Raw genomic sequence first — 15,702 nt, 5'->3', positions numbered from 1 at the left:
TATGCTTAAAGCTGAAATGTCATTTAGGCAGTCCAAAATCATAACCATTTAGTATGAATCTCTGTTTTTTTGCTCTGATAAAGTGAAGATGTCAAAAGCAAGATAATTCTATTAATTAGGGGAAATGAAAATGGGGTTACAGCACTTAAGTTTCTATTGCTACAGTGTATGTCATGTTATGGTTTGGAAGGGTGTATCCAACCTACCATTTCTCTTTTTCTCTCCACTAAAAGACCTGTGGTTTTGTGTAGTGGCTTTGGTGGCCACCAGAGTACCTGTGTTCCCTGACACATCCAATTTTCATGTATGTGATGGTTTTGTAGACTTCCCACAGAGAATTAGGGGCATATAGGGGTGAAAACTACCAATTTCAGTGTCCTATGAAGTGTCATAGCTGACATATGGTAAATCTCAAAAGAGCAGTCAAATGTCAGCAAGGGTGTACTCTGTGCAGTCTCATTATAGTCTCAAAGTTCTGCATTCCTCACCTCATTCCATGTGTTTCCTTTCTCTACTTACTATAAGAAAACTATTTTAAACATTGCCAAAGTAATGAGCAGAGTTGAAATGGTGTATATAGAAGGTCCAAGCTAGTGTAGAAGAGACTGAATTTGCAAATGCTGTGTTTCTGGCTCTGTGTTTAGGATTCTGAACAGCTCCTGTTTCTTTCCTCTTTGCTGACATCTCCTCCAGGAATGAAATCTTCAAATGTCAGCTTCAGTGTGGCACACCTAAACATTTCCTGACAATTTGCAGTTGAGAAAATGCCAACCCCTTCTACTAACATCTACTTCTGGGTTAAGATGGATTGACAACCTTATTTAGTGCCATTGTAATTTTTAAAATATCTTTTAAAGATGTTTTTCTTTCCCTTTTTATTAGTAGTAAATCAAAATCTCCCAGCCCTAAAGTAGTCAAGGAGGCACTTCAGAGCATGTGAAACCAGTGTGAAAATGGAGGCAGATGTCACTAAAGAGTTAATGAAATTACATGGGAAGGAGGAATTTGTATTGCAACTTTTGACATGTATCTCAACTGTTGGTTGATTAATACCGTGCAATTTACCTTTAAGACACTAAAGGATTGGCTATATTTCCTATTTCTTCTACTTTGGGCAGCACAAGGCAGACTCAGTTTGTCGTGTGCAGCACTCATTCCCCTTTTACTTGCCCAGCATTCCCAATAGTTGTATTAGAAATATTAGATGCTACACACCCAACCTCTCTTAGTTTAGTCTGGCATTGTGGTCTGTGAATCAGTCTATCTCTTTTTGTTGTGTGTGATGATATAATTTCCTTACCATGTCTTTCATAAGTTTCATTAGTTCATTGAGGGAAGAAGTATTTTCACTTGTTAACTTGTTTTCAGTAAGCTTTGTACTAGTGTTTCAACAAGCACTTCCTAGTTCTCTAATTGCAGGATTTTTTGGATAACAGCTTTATCTTCAGACCTTCTATTGCCTTCATGATTTCTTAGAAACTCTTTAGCCCCCCACTGAAGACTCACAGACTTCCACATCTCAGAAGGCATCTCTCAGGCCCCTTGACTATCTAGCTGCCCTTCTCTGTACCTTCTCTAGCTCCATCTCCTTCCTCAGATGCAGAAACCAGAACTAGGCATAACAGTCTCAATCTGGACATGGCCAAAATTTCTTAAAATAACACAGTGATTTCCTGCTCTGAACACCTTTCTGTTGATGTCCAATATTTTATTGGCTTTTTTAGGTTATTGTTGTACAGTGATTTCAAAGAACTGAAAGCAATGAATAAAATTCTCCTAAATTACAGCTGAGTTTTTATGAATGTAGCATGGTGTATGCAAGACTTAGGGTAGTTTTTCCTTATTGCACCTTTTTCTAGTCACTCATCTGCCACCCTTTTACCCACTGAGAAATTTGTCAAGAATTTTTGGTATTCTGGGCCGATGACTTGGCTTTGGGCCACCTTGAAGAGTGGAATTGGCTTCAGGCTTGCAGGATTCACAGTACAGTGGTTTCTTCAGCTCATTGATAAAGAAGCTGAATGAAGCTGTAACCAGCATAATTCCCTGGGGAACTTGACAGCTGACTCCTCTTGATCCTGAAAAGTGTTCATTAAGCCTTGTCTTTTGATTCATATTAAGCTGTTTAATATTTTTTCTCCTCCAGGTTTGTAGGAACTGTTTTATTTAATAATAGAAGTATTTTTAAAAATCCCTTAGAAGGAATCTTCTTGATTTCTTTTATCCACATGTCTGCTTGATACACTCAGAGAACTCCAGAAGGCCAAGAAGCCAGTGTTTCCCTGCAATAAGTCCATGCTGGCTGCACTGTTGCCCTTGGAGCACTGACTGGCTCTGTTGCAGTGGTTTCACCTTGTGTGGGTGCCAGGTGCCCTCTAAGCTGCCCTATCACTCCCCTTCCCAGTGGGACAGGGGAGAAAATATGATTAAAAACAACCAGTGCATTGAGATAAGACAATTTATTTAAGTGAAAGAAAGAAACAAGCAAAAGCTTGTGCATGAATAAGCGAAGGGAAAAGTTAATCTCTACTTCCCACCAGCGAGCAACGTTTGGACATTTCCTGGGAAGCAAGGCCTCCGCTTGCGTAGTGGTTGTTCTGGAAGGCAAACACTGAAGAATAACAAATGTACTCCTGTTCTTCCTCCCTCCCTTAGCTGTTATATCTGAGCTGACATCACATGGCATGGGATGTCCTTTTGGTCAATTGACAGAGTGCCAGGTCAATTTCCAGCTAGCCCCTTCCCATACTGCGCCAAGAGTGGCTGCCAATCCTTGCCTGGATTGGCCTAGGTGGTGATGCAGCAGGGCTGCTCCAAAGCTGCAGCAGTGAGGCTGCTCACCACAGCACTAGCTGCAGCTGTGCCGAGGATCGGGATGAACAACACAGAGAGGTCTTCCCTATTGTTTCTCAAGAAGATTTATTTCCAGGAGAAGGGTCAGGAACGATAAAAGAGAACAAAATCTGTGCACCAACTTAAATACAGGGGAGGGAACAAGGGGAGGTTACAGACTTTGTCCAATTGCAAGAAAACTGGCAAGGAACATAAGGCAGGGAATGCAAAGTTCAAACCAATAGGGAATAACAGGGGAGAACACTTTGAATGAACCAATTGGGTCCTGGGGGATACAAGACTGACATGGAGGGTTCTGGAAGTAAAGGCAGGGTTACAGGGACAGAAAGGGGAGGAGGGCAGGCTTACAGTGATGGACATGGAAGGGCCTGGAATAAAGGGCAGGTCTGTGAGGAGACGGACAAGGGTGGTGGGAGGATGCAACTTGGGGGACAAACCATTTGCATAGGGGTAATGGAACCAACCATTATAAACTTATACAAGAAAACACACCACCACAGTTAATTTGGTTCAGCTGGCCTGGCTGTGCCCTCCCAGGATCTTGCCCACTCCCAGCCCTTTGATGGGATGATAGAATGTTAGAGGGATGGTGCTGCTCAGCCATAGCCAAAGCACTGGGGTGTTATTAACACTCTGCCAAGCTACGAATGCAGACCACAGCACTGTGAGGGCTGCTAAAGGAAAAAAAAATAACTCTACCTCAGTCAGACCCAAAACACCTCTGTTCTCTTCTTTTCTCCTGCAGTTTTTTTGTTTGGGATGGGTGCACTGACATGTTGAACTTACATTGGTCTTCAATGTCTCTGCTGACCTACCCATTGACATACCTCAGCTGGCCTGATGTGTTTATCCCAATGCACCCACCCTTTGCTGTTTTCCATTGTTTTATTCATTCCCACACAGTTTTGTGGTTGCCATTCAGGAATAGTCATAGATAGGGTCTGTAGGCCACTTTTTCCCTTCTTCCCACTCTAATACTACCTGCATAGCTCTGGCTTCTGCAAAGTGGCTGGCCACTTCTCTTCCACTCAGTTTGGCCATGCAGTGACTGAGGGGCCTCTGCAATGTTGCTTTCCACAGCCTCTGTCCCCTTTGGAGTCTGCAGGAACTCTCAGTGCGGTGAGTGCACTTTTGGTTATTTTGTGAGTCTGTCGTGGGGTGGTATTTTGGTGGCTGTGTTTTGTCTGGGGATTTGTTTCATAGTTTGTCTTCCTCTAGACAATGGCTAGTTTATTCTACCAGTGCTAAGTACACTTTTCTTTCCAGAAGAATTCACTGGGCCACCAGTGCAGTCCAGCTGTTCTATGTAGGTGTGGTGGTGCAATGACTGCTTGCACCCTTCCCTGGATACCTGGAGTGGTATTGGCATTAGGGAGCCAACACAACCATTTGAAATGTCCCTGGTACTTCAGGTTCTGCCTGAACTCCTCCCTAGGTACTAAGTATCAATATCTCTTGGGAAATGGGATCAGATGTGCTGGGGCAGTGCACCCAAACTTTGTGATCAATAAGGGAACTGCTGTCCCAGAGAGACAGAGAAATCCCACTGCTAGTTTACTGTTTACCAGCTTGAGGAATTATGTACCAATCTTCACTTGCTATAGCTGTAATAGTCCATAGAGCACTCCCTTATTATCTTATAAAAAATGAAGGAGAAATATCAATTTGTTCAGGAATAGAGAGCCCTTGACAATGTGACTTTGACAGGTGCTGCTAGGGAAGAGCAGGCCAAGTTGGGAAAAGCAGCACATGAAAGCACTAAGACAGAAGGGCATCCCAAAATATGTCAGTTATCATTCTTGATTACTTCTGATTGACAGTGACTAAAATAAGCTCATAGCTCTGAGCAAGAAAACACTAGAGTGATGTCTGCCATATTTCAGATGGCAGACTATTGTAATTTTCTGAGGTGTGGGAGGAGGAAATCCAAATGTTGTTGCTTTCTGTATCTAACACCAATTTCTCTTTTGAATTGAAATTACCTATAAGATTCTAAATTTTGTCTAGCTATGTAGAAGCATCTAATACTCAGGCAAAAAAAAGAATTAAAAAGCTATAAAACAGGGCAGAAGAGAGAAAATGCATGCCTAGAGTTAAAATATAAAAAAACCCAAAACTCACTACAAAGAAGGAAGTTGTTTCTGGATTCCTTTTCCAAAACACCTGAAATCAGGAAAATGAAAATTGTTGCAAGTTTAGCTAGTGGTATGGTGAAGGAATATGTCTTACATCTAGGTGCTATCTAGTGTTTGACTCTCTTCCATAGCCAGGTGACAGCTAGACTTCTCAGCTGATCATTTTCAGGCAGCTGTGAAAAAGGAAACAAGATCTGCATTACTCCCCATCACAGCTACCTTTATTTTCCCACACTGTACTGCTTAGGTGGACTACTTCATGCACTGCTCTGTAAAGAATAATTGTGGACATCCTAGAACAGAACTGGATTTTTAATTAGGATTACATTTCAATGTGACTATGGAGAGCGACTGTCACCAGATTGTCATGTGTGAAAACACATCTCTCCATCTGGCTGCCAATCAGGAAATAAAGTAAAACAAACACTGATTTAGATTAATTTGCTTTGAACTGGATTTAAAATTGCTTTATCTTGCTGAAAAACCCTTATATTTATTTCATACGAAACATTCCATGCTAATCTAAGAATTCTATTGTGCTTATTTTATGTCCAAGGAATTGACTTCAGCATGATCTCAGATACGATGCAGAGACGTAAAAATACAGAACATTAAAACCCTTGCTTACATAGCTGGCAAATGGCAGAGAAGGTTTTAAAGCTTCTCTCTGAAAAAAGCTCCAAAGAAGCACTAATATCTTTCCTTTTCTGTTATTTTACTTACATATTCTTATCCATGGAGGTTCTCAAATTAATTCCAAAATGTTTGCTGTATTAGCCCATCAAATTTGTTTGCCTTCTAAATTATTAGAAATTATGCCAGTCCTACATTAAGACTAATAGGTTTCCCTTTCATTGCAACTGAAACTGGTGGCTTTCTAAAAATATCTGATTTTAAGCCAGTTCTAGGTCTACACATTGATGTCAAACATGTTAATATATTTCTTCACTAGTTCTCAATTAAGGAAATCTTTCTCCTAACAAAGAAATGCTAGCATAATGCAGTCAATTTTATGCCTTCTAATTAAGTGGACCTCTCAAGGGTCTAATTTCCTGCAAAATTAAAAACCACATTTGTGTGAATACAGTGGAAGAAGGTGAACAGCAGGAACAGAAAACATTTTATTTCAGAGTACTTCATAACATGGACATTTCTGCATTTCACTGTAATGTAGTTTAAGACTCTCTAGTGAAGATGAGATTCAGCTGGGGTTCCCTTGTGTAGGGAATGATTAAGTGTTGCATCTTTCAGCCAGAAGATTATTTCTTCCAGCCTTAAATGAAACCCTCAAAAATGTCCTCAAATTAAACTATTCTTTGAATTTCCAAATGACTCTAAAATAACCACAGCTTCATTTTTCAACAAGTGTTGTTTCTTCCCTTGAACCCAATTAAAACACATGTTAAAGTCCTGGCTTCAGGCATGAAGAACTTTTGAAAAACCCATCATTTGGGTGATGCCAGCACAAACTTGTTCTCTGTACCAGGATTATTTGCCTTGCTCTAGAGATACCATGTTAGTTGCACTTACTCACGAAAACTGTAGGACTTGCAACTTACAGATGCAACTCACTACAGTGAATCCTAAAGACTCAACACTCTCATCTTTTCCTGTAATACTAGGAAGTTTCAAAGGCCCTTGGTCTTCACAAGGAAGCCTGGGGATCGTGGTCAGTGGGCGCTGTGGAGGAGCCACATGGTGCCCTGATATTGCAAGGGAACCATCAGGCACTTTTATTCTAAGCAAGTGCTAAGTTTCTTTAAGTTCTCAGGTCAAACTTTCATAAAAAATTTCCAAACTTGTTCTTATCATAAAGTAAAAAAGCAATCAAGAGTGATGTTTGTAGCACTATTTAATCAGAAGAGTGCTACTGATGATGTGATGGAGAGAGGCATGTACAAAGTGTCTTTTAGCAAGTGATGATTGCGGTTTGTTAAAATCCTTGTCGAATTTTAAAATAATGCCATTACTGCAGGCAAATTCAAATTAAGAACTTTACTTGGAAATACAGGAAATGGAGCTGTAAACTGATGCATTTTAGTTCTGTCATGAAAGTGCTCCAACCTCAAATTTTGAATTTAAATCAATATAACCTTAACCTGCAGAAAGAGAAAACTGTAAGGAACAAGCACTGTGCTAACTTTGAAAGTAGGACAGGAACTAAATGTAGAATTCAGCATGATATGATGCTTCTTAAAGGTAAAATTGTGGTCATGCTGAGATGTATGATTGACAGTGGAAAATATCTTTCGACTACTCAAAGATCAATTTTAATTGGAATTTAGGTCAGATGTAGAAAAGTAACTTTTAGTAACCAAAAATTTATGCCTGAAACTAACTCAAAATAACGATCAAAATCACAGGATTCTAAGGCCTAAGGTGACCCTAAAAAGTCTTACATACTCTTAGGCAGGATTAACTATAGCTAACCTACTTTTGATATGTCTAACCTGTTCTTGGACCTTCCGTGTCAGGAAACTAAGTTTGCCATCACTAACTACTTTCCAGACATTATTATTCTTAACTTTTGAAAGCTATGGCATTCTTTTCTTCCCTTGCTTGAAACTGGAATATACTTGTTCTGTCCTTTCCAGATAGAGAGAATAATTCTTCCCATTTCATTGCAGTTACGTTATTAAGAATTCAAGAACTAGCTTGCTTCTCTTTCCTTCAACAAATCTGAACAATTTCAATATATTATCTTTGTTTTCTTATAAGAAATGCTTTCCAGGCCATGCTGTTAGACTTTTTATAGCAGTATCATACTGTAAACTGAAACCAATACCTCAGGAGAGCTTTGTTGATTTATGAATAAAACAAAAACTTTACTACCTGTGTATTTTATATATATATATTTGGTTTTGTTGTTTTGGCTAAGAGATTGGTATTGGCTATATTTAGATATAGTGCTTGAGAAAATCACCCATTATTCTGGGTTCTTGTTTTCCTAGGCATGGTCTCTGCTGTACCTTGCTACAGCTCCCATCTGGTTTGTGCTACATTTGAGCCAGGCAACCTATGGCAACTGGGAATGCTGAGAGAGTCCATCAGCTGAAGTGAAACAGGTTTTGTACCTAATTTCTTGTTCTTACAGGACTCTCAACCAGGGTTTTCAGACAAGCCCACTGTCCACAGCCCCTTATCTTTCATGAGCGCTCTAAAAATCAAGACACAAAGTGAGTGAAACATGAATTGTTAGACACAGGTCTCTAGAATGGTCTTTCAGAAGCTGCAGAGTTGCTGAGCAAAACTCCCATGGAAAAGTCCTCCAGAACCTCAAACCTATGACTACCAGTCATTGTTAGAGCAAAACTAAGCAGAATTTTTATTTTTTCTCTTTTCCAGTTAGTGACAATATCTTCCTTATGAAACTGAGGTATTCAGGGGTGACTTCATGACTTATAAATGGGTAAGCTGTCTCAAAGCTTCTGAATTTGTGATCACCTCATCTGTTGCTTACCTGCTCCCCTCCCAACTGAGTCCTGACTTAAGACCAGCTGGTCTAAAGGGTAGGGCCCTTTTGTACTAGTATGGGCAAATATGCATTGAAACAAGAAATATATATAAAAGAGGTAAATTTTGAACAATAGAGAAAATTTAATAGGCTCTAAGTGTACCCTTAGGAAAAGAATTTGGTTTCTAGAATAAGGACTACATCATTACTGGTCTTCCTCTTTTTATTCTTATATTCTTCAAAGAATTCTGGAGTCCTTGAAAGAATAACCTTATTTTAATGCCTGTGAGAAGGACACTTTATAAAGCTGTGCAAAGCAGCAAAACATTGTCCTTGCTCAAATCTCTTGCAACAACTTAAGGATGTATTGATGACTAAAAAAAAAAATGCCAGCAGGTGAAACTCCTATCTGCTGTGATTTGTGCCTGTCATGTTGGCCAAGTCTGTCTCACTGTTGTTCCCTAATCTGTCCATATTGATCTGCTGTGTCGTATATGTAGATGTTAGTCTCTGTGGGACAGAAATTAAGTTTTTATACTATGTTTTTGCTTTGGATGTCCAGTGAGGAAAATTACTAGGTACTATGGTAATATGAATTATAGAAATCCTGTTGCCATTTTCTGTAGTTCTGCTATGTATCTAATGTCCTGACAAATTGATCCCATCAGAAATGCTTTCAGGATAAGAAATTCATTCAGTTGTATTGCATCTGATCTTCCATAGGTATCTTGTCTGCATCTACTGTAATTTGTTTCAATTAAACAAGGTAGATTATTACCAAGGCCCTGAGCAGCTCAGTTTAATGCTGAGTTTAGGCCTGTTTCAGCTGAAGGAGGGACCAGGAAATCTCAAGAGGACCTTTCCACCCCAAATTATGTAATGTTCTATATTTGTCCTTTTTGCTTTTAAAATAATTTTTCATTTTTGTTCCAACAAGCTTTAGTTAGTGAGTTGCTTTATTTTCTTTTTCTGGGAAAAGATGCTGTGCTGGTGGTTGGATGGGTTGCTTCACTATTTTGTTTCTTTTCTGCTCAAGGGAGTGTCACAGTGGTTTAATCTTCTGGTTTCAAGGATATAACTCTCCCTAATGCCAGATCCTCAGATTCTTTTGTGACTGATTCAGACATTCACTCTTTTTAGAAAAATAAACCGCAGTTTCTGTGTATAGTTTTTCAGCTGCCACATTAAAATGCCAGTGCCTTAACTGTTGGGACACTACACGCTTTTTTCACTCCATCTTGCTGCATGGCTTTTTGTATACAGAAAGTTAAGTCATATATAAGTCTCAGCACTGGTACAGCAATATATGTTTCTCAAAACATGTAGGGAAAAAACCTCCTCTCTTGAAAGAATAAATTTGGCAGAGTGTTGGTAAGTGGGATAAGAAAAAAAAAAAGCTAGCATATTGGAAGCTTTAGAAGAAAGGTAAGAAGCAACACTGACTGACCTTAAAAGAATCAATTTTTTAACAATCATTTATCAGATAAAATGTCAGAAAAGATTAAAATAAAGAACTTAGATTCTTCTGCATAGGGTTTTTTAGACTCTTAAAGTCCAAGCTTATTCTGCCTGTCAGGAGTATAACTAATGAAGGGCTTTCTGAGGACTTTTGCTGTGATCCTTTGGTTTATAAAAGAAGAGTGAAAAAGGAATATCTGCTTGCTCCAATAGTGATCTTCAGCTATTCCTACAATGCCTTGGCTCAAGCTGCTTTGCAGCTGCTGCTCAAATTTGACTTGGCATGACTATTAATGATTTGACCTTCATCCCAAGTTTACTTTGTTCTTGCAGGAGCAGTGGGTAGTGATGAGGAATATGATTTTGCTCCTAGTGGCAATTAGGTTGCTTGGTAGCCGTAGTGCTACTTACAAGGGGGAAGTCTTGTCTAACCATCAGTAAACTTTGCTCGGAACATTTACAACATTTATGGACTGTCATTCTTGCTCCCTCTGTGATCCTCCTTTTGCTCTCAGCAAGAGATTTAAGTGCTCCAAACTACCACTGAATCAAAAAATGTCCATAATTTGTACCAGTAAATAGCAAATCTGACATGCTCCTTGTGAAAATTAAGGACAGTTTTATGCAGGTAAAAAAGTCTATACTGCAGGATGTAGAATAGTGGCATAGTCACCTCATGGAAGCATAATTATCCTTTAAAAGGATGTGTGTATTCTGATTCCCTTAGGACTAGCTGCTGAGAAAGAAGAAATGAAAAATAAAGCAAAACAGAATAAAGAGACTGGTGTTTTAGAATTGCTTGGCAATTTCTAATTCTTAAAACAGTAAAAAGATCTCTCTAAGTGAGAAAATATCACCCTATGTTTCTGCACACCAGAAGGAAAGACACAGGAAGAGGCAGAGCATCTCAGCTGAGTTACTATAAAGGATTCTATGGCTGACATTTTGATTGTTTTGTATAATATAATGTAAAAAAAATATTCCTAGTGTCTGTTACTTACAGCTGATCAGCTTGCCCTGGTAGCATCTGGACAAATGCAGTCAGTTACTGTGGGGAACATTTATGTGTATTGAGCTTTAGTCCAGCTGGACACCCTTTTTTAACCTGTGTCCCATCAATGTGTGGCATTCCTGCAGGAGGATGTTTTGAGGTCTCAGTTCCTTCAAGGTTCAGAAATTAGTGGTTAAATATTTAATTATTCTCTTTGCTTTAAAATATGTGTTTGCACACACACTTCTTTTTTATATTTATAGCCATATCCGTATCTATATTGATATAACTATACCAGCATCTGTGTATATGTGTGTATATAAATATATATATATATATATTTGTGTATGTATGTATGCATGTAATTACATAGGTACATTTGTGTGTATTTGTACACTTACCATGCAGATACACATGTACAGATAAAGGATTTAGAGGTTAATATTCTTTGGCCATTTTTTATCCTATTGTAGAGATCTATCTTGTTTTGAAAATTCTTCCATAATATTGTTCTGCTTTGAAAATAACAGTATGTGACCACATTTCAGAGCTTAAGGAAAATGGACTGTGAAATACAAAGTCAGGAGAGGTGGATGGAATTTTGATCTGCTTTGTGAGAACATACAGATTTTCAGTTGAGAAAAATAATTTGGTTTTCCTGTGCTGATGCCTGTCTTTCAAACAAGAGGGTTTTAATGATTTCTTTTTGCTTTATGTAAGCCTGGTCCGTGGCTAAAATTTACAGTTCCTCTGCTGTATCTAATATATACCTCTGTCCTTTGCTGGATTTGGAGCACTGTGTGAAAGTAGTCAGGAGAACTTTCATTGACCTCCAATATTCTGCCCTAGAGTTTCTTACTCAGTCTTCCTAGAAGCTGTTTTCAAATCACTTCCTTATTTTGAAGGTGTCTGTGATTATTCTTTAATTTTGAATATCTCTCTCAGGAGTTCAGATTAAACCCTTTAATTTGACCTCCCTTTTATAGAGGTTTAGTGTTTACATTTCCATGTTGTCTGAATGGCACAGCGGAAGAGACAGGCCTACTACAGTTTATATAACTTAAAATAATATCCTGTGGGCACTGGGGAACATCTAATGCAGATAGTGCAGTATATAACTGCAGATGAGCTAGTGTAACTGTTTTTTTAGTGTAGAAGGGAAGGCTTAGTTCAGATGAATTTCATTTCCTTAAATTAGATTTTTCAAGGAGAGGTCACAAATCTGAGAACAAATGTGATACATGAGGGATAACGTCTGTTTCTCATCTTAACAACTTTGGAATTATCTAACTTCTACTGTATGAGACACCAGGCATGTGTGTTGTGATGATTTCCAGTAGGTCCCTGTCAGGCAGTGGGTGAGTTCATTCCCAGCACAGTCCTGTCCTGACTGGGGCCTCCACAGGAGCGCCCTGCAGCTGGTGCTGCAGCTGCTGGGATTACAGTCCAAGAAACTGGGTTGCCCATCTCCTTAGAAAGGGACTCTTGGATCATGCCTGTTTCCTTTCCTACTTACATGCCCCCCCACTGTACTCTGTCACTGCCTTTGCCTCTCCTGAGCCTGCCTCAAAGCTCCTGGCTCCTGAGCCTGGCTCCCAACGCCGTGCCAGCCTGCTGGTGGTACTGCTCCTTCATGGAAGGGCACATCTGCCAGCAGCTCCTCCTGAGCCACAGAGGCTTCCTTCCATCAGGCTTGAGGTTTTGCAGAGAACGTTTTACTTAATGTCCCAATGGAAGTGCATAGTGAGAGAGAAAGTAGGAAAATGCTCTGAGGAACGAGGTACAGATGCTTGGACAAGGAAAGATGTGGTGGAGGCCACGTTGGGGCAGGAACTTGAAATGTGCCAGATATTCTTGGCAGTACCATCTGGGAAGATTTTTCATCTTAACAAAAAAATTATCTGCATTATTGAGAAATGATTTCTAATAATCTGTTAGCCAATTTTTATGTCTGAGAGAGAATGTGGGCCCCTCCTCGCACCAAAAAACCCCATGTCCTGAAACCAAAACATGCCCCCCTCTTTCCCCTCTCGAAAAGAAAAAGCCTACAGATTTGAGCAAGATATATGCAAAGAGGAAAAGGAGAGCACTCCACCTTCTGTGGCATACTTTTCTGACAAGTACATTTTTTTGTGTTTGCTGTTTCCAAAACTTTTCCTGATATTTATTGTGTTTTTGAATTACAAGGCCAAATGAAATGTAGGAGGAGTCATCTCAGAAGATTTTGTAGATCAACTCTGTCCTTAAGTAGGAATGTATGTAGCACACATCATAGTTGAGATCCAGAGCAAGATATTCTAGACCTGGAAAGGTCTCCCTCTCCACCTCTGGTGAGTACCAAAATTCCTTCAGTTTTCCTTTAACATTTGCACCTTCACCTGCTTGTCAACAGTTTTCAGGTGCGTTTTCTGCTGAAAGACTGCAAAAGGTTGGTTGGAAAAAAAAATCCAAAGTAACAGCTGAAATCTATCGTAAATATAGCTACAATGTCATATCCGTATATCAAGTATTGCTGCATGCAGAGAATACATCTGCCTCAACACACTGAAAACTGATTCTGAGAGCATGGTAGCCAAAGTTGTGACTTATGTGCCTATCCTTAGTAATTGAACATATTTAAAATGCTCATTTCAAATACAGAACATTCGCAAGAGATTGGTCATGAATGTTTCTCATACAAAGATACAACAGTAAAATAATTTAAACTGTGAAAACAAAGAAAAAAAATGCAACTTTTAAAGCCAATCTGCTGAAAAGATGAAAAAAAAAATTTCCTTTTTTTCCTTTTCACTGCTAAACAATAGTCATATCTGGTTTTTTTTTCCTGGTGAAAAGGAAGTTTGTGTTTTTAAACAAGTTAGGCATCATAGCAACTTGATCTGAACTTGTTGTCTCTTGTTAATGATTTGGTGAATTCCAGTATATGAGCTCTGTAGAGTTGTTCTAATGAATATCTATTTTTCTATGGAATGGCAGAGAATTTACTTAAATTAATTGGGCAATTTTTGCTTGCTGCGACTAAATAAAATTTACTTTAATGAATAGAGATGTAGTTGTCTGCAGTGAGTAAACAATGTCTTTCTGTATTACAAAATGTTTTCCCCTCTTAAAAAGAATAAAATTTTGAAAATGGAAAATACCAAGAAAATAGGATTCTTTTTTTCTCATAAACATAAACTTCTAGGCCTTTTAGGATGTAATTAGACTATACAGATCACTTGACCCCTGATATTTTTCATGGACAGTTTTTCTTGGGATCAGAATGTGAAAGATCTAATTTTAATGAGTTTGTATTTGTAGAAGTCTGCACACACACAAAAAATCTCCAACTGTCACAACAGCCAGTAATTGGCAGAGAAATGCTTTGATAAAAATGGGAAGACATCCCTGCTGGTTCAAGACAGGTGGACATCAACTTGAATCCAATTTACATCTTAAAATGTGCAATAGAAAGGATTTGCATTACATTGCCTAGATGAAAGGGAACTCTTAGTCTGAGAGCCTCATTTGCTTTCCCCTCTTCCTTTTCTTTTCTTGCCCAAACACTCAAACTCTCTGTAGAGAAGTTTTAATGAAGATAGCTTGTTCAGCTCCTGTTTGAGGCAGCTATTTACTCGACTAAGGCTCAAATCTGAACTCATGCTGGGCTAAAAAAGAAAGCCCAAACTGATAATTGGGCAAACCTGAAATTGGATAACCTGCTTTAACCTCTGCTTGAATCAAATGAGACCATCTTCTATGTTATTTTTATTTGGTTGCCTGGTCGAGGTCCCTTGCAACACTTAACTGGGATCTAGGAAAAGACCTGCAGTGGAATATGACTGCTCTGAAAGGTACAAGAAATGGCTCCTGATGGACAGCTTTGGACTATCTGAGTGATCCTAGCTGCATGTTTAGGTGTATGATTCATATTTAAATTGTTACTTCAGAGAAAAACTTTTACTCCATCCTAAAGCTTTTGGAATAAGAGTCCAACACTGTATTAAGTGAGGGAAAAGTAGGTTTATTCTTTTCCAAAATGGATGCTGAAGAAAGGCAGATAGGAAGTAGGTAGGTAGCCTGAATTTTTGTTCCCATGCAGTTCTTCTCTATTTGTTTGTGTCAGGACTGACGGAAAATAAAACTTGATTACAGAAGCTTGTAATAGTCTGTGTGTATATCTTCAGGTACAAATTCCAATCTTGCAATCAGCAGTGTGAAGTCTGTAAAGACTACTCCAAATTTACATGTGCACCTCACACTGACATTTCACTATTTGTTAAATATTTGATTCTGAGTTGGAGCTTCTTTTTTAGAAATAACCTTTCCATTACAGATAAGACTCTCTGTCTCCTTGAAAAGACAGAGCAATAGGTCACCGATGTAAATATGGTCCAGTGTTTTAAAATGTAACTCTCCTTCTTCCATGAAGTGTGCAATTTTCTATTTTGCACAGTACCTTACAAGTGCGTCTAATAATCTGTATTACTGCGTGTTTTATTAGTTTCTAATTTTGGGTAATTTTTATCTAACTTGCATGTCAAATGGAGAATTGAAATGAATGGGGCTACTGAGTACTTTGGGATCAAATACTCAGCCACTGAGGTATCTGAGTGGCATTGGCTCTGTTGGACAAGGGGGAAGAGTCTGGTGATTCTCACAGAAGACATCTCTCATAGCTCCTCCTAGACCAAAATTTTGCCATGCAAACCCAATACACTGACCTTGTCCTTGAGCTCAGTCGCACTTCCCATATGCTCTTTCACTGTGTTTGCATAATTATTTGTGTAAACACAAGGGGGGAAACATTAAACACTAAGAAAAGCAAAATC

This window comes from Agelaius phoeniceus, chromosome 1, assembly GCF_051311805.1.
Source record: "Agelaius phoeniceus isolate bAgePho1 chromosome 1, bAgePho1.hap1, whole genome shotgun sequence".
In the NCBI taxonomy this organism is placed as follows: domain Eukaryota; kingdom Metazoa; phylum Chordata; class Aves; order Passeriformes; family Icteridae; genus Agelaius; species Agelaius phoeniceus.
This window is presented reverse-complemented; position numbering follows the sequence as displayed.